The 1,675-nt window shown below is 37.1% G+C and overlaps 1 pseudogene; it reads left to right on the top strand.

Annotated features, from left to right (window-relative positions):
* The first annotated feature begins 201 nt into the window (after window positions 1-201).
* LOC149220845 (arogenate dehydrogenase 2, chloroplastic pseudogene) lies at window positions 202-1,382 on the top strand (annotated as a pseudogene).
* The last annotated feature ends 293 nt before the right edge of the window (window positions 1,383-1,675 follow it).

Genomic DNA, 1,675 nt, shown 5'->3' on the forward strand with positions numbered 1-1,675 from the left:
CCCAATCTCGAGAAGTGCTGCTATTTGGTCACTATCCCTATTTGTAGAAATATCTATAACAGGGTAAATCAGTTCCAGTTGTGTCCCTATCTTTAGTTCCAATCAATAATTCAATATCTGCATATTCAGGCTTATTCAAAATAGGATAAATCAAAGTTGATTTCCATAGCTTTGGCCCATCTAGATTGAAGAAATACCTAGATGAAGGTCTGATAGCAGGTTACACCTGCAGGTTGAAGAGAACGGAGAGGCATAAATCTAGCGTTCTCTTATCTGCATTGAACCAAAGCCTGATAAACGTAGTCCATCATTTTCATCTCAGACATAATTATCATTACATGAACCTTCCCAGAGGATTTGCAGTGCTCCTGAGGTGATATATCTATGTTCATCTATTCTAGCGACACAGTCTGTGTTGAGGTCGTTTCCAACTCAAAGACCGAAGAGAAACACATTATTTGCAGATGTCCTTTCTGTCAAAGAGTTTGCCCGCAATCTATTTTTACAGGTATTACCTCCAGAATTTTGTATATTGTGCATCCATCCTATGTTTGGGCTCGAGAGCAGGAAAGTTGGGTGGAGTGGCCTTCCTTTTGTTTATGACAAGGTTAGAGTTGGCCAAGGAGAAAGAGTAGAACGTTGTTGTAAGTTTTTGGATATATTTGCAAAATAAGGATGCAGGATGGTTGAGATGTCATGTGCTGAACATGATCGCCATGCTGCTGAAAGTCAATTTAAAAACTACAGGTATTACCTCTAGAATTTCGTATATTGTGCATCCATCCTATGTTTGGGCTCGAGAGCGGGAAGTTTGGGTGGAGTGGCCTTCCTTTTGTTTATGACTAAGGTTAGAGTTGGCCAAGAAGAAAGAGTAGAATGTTGTTATAAGTTTTTGGATATATTTGCAAAATAAAGATGCAGGATGGTTGAGATGTCATGCGCTGAACATGATCGCCATGCTGCTGAAAGTCAATTTAAAACCCAGACTGTGGGAAGGATGTTAGCCAAGTTGAACTTAGAATCTACTCCAATTAATATTAAAAGTTATGAAACATTGCTCAAAATTGTTGACAACACTTGTGGAAATAGCTTTGATCTTTATTATGGTTTATTTATGTATAATAACAATGCAACATAATAGTAGGAGAGATTGGAAATGGCTTTCGATGCTTTAAAGAAACAGTTTGTAGGGTAGTTGCACGAAATAGTTAGAAAACAATTATTTGAAGGGATTAGTAGTGAGAAAGTTTCTCAACAAACTTCAGCATTTGCTGAAATGCAAAATTCTCCACAATTCAAATAATTCTTCCGATAAGCAGAAAATACATGAACTGTCTAATGTCGTTAAGGGGCTATCTGATGTAGTTAATAAAGTTCAATAGGGATTTATAATTTCTATCTGGTCCTCGCCACTTCTTGGAGGTATTTAGACTGCAACATTTTTAGAGATTTCTTTCACAATGCTTTGTATCTTTTGTTTATTACGCCGTAAGGCGTTTCCCTCTGAAATGAACTCCCCCAAATGCCTTTCTGTCCTAATCGTAGCCATTAGATCTTTTGTTAGACGATTGAACAAAAATCAGCCGTCTGATTTAATAAAAAATGTTTTAAAACATTAAAAAACCTTAAAAAATGTTTCACTTTCCACTTGACATCTGTGCGTCGAGCTTCCAGG

The sequence above is a fragment of the Pinus tabuliformis genome, chromosome Q (assembly GCF_031772625.1).
Source record: "Pinus tabuliformis cultivar Carrire ecotype Pingquan chromosome Q, CPIR1, whole genome shotgun sequence".
Taxonomy (NCBI): Eukaryota; Viridiplantae; Streptophyta; class Pinopsida; order Pinales; family Pinaceae; genus Pinus; species Pinus tabuliformis.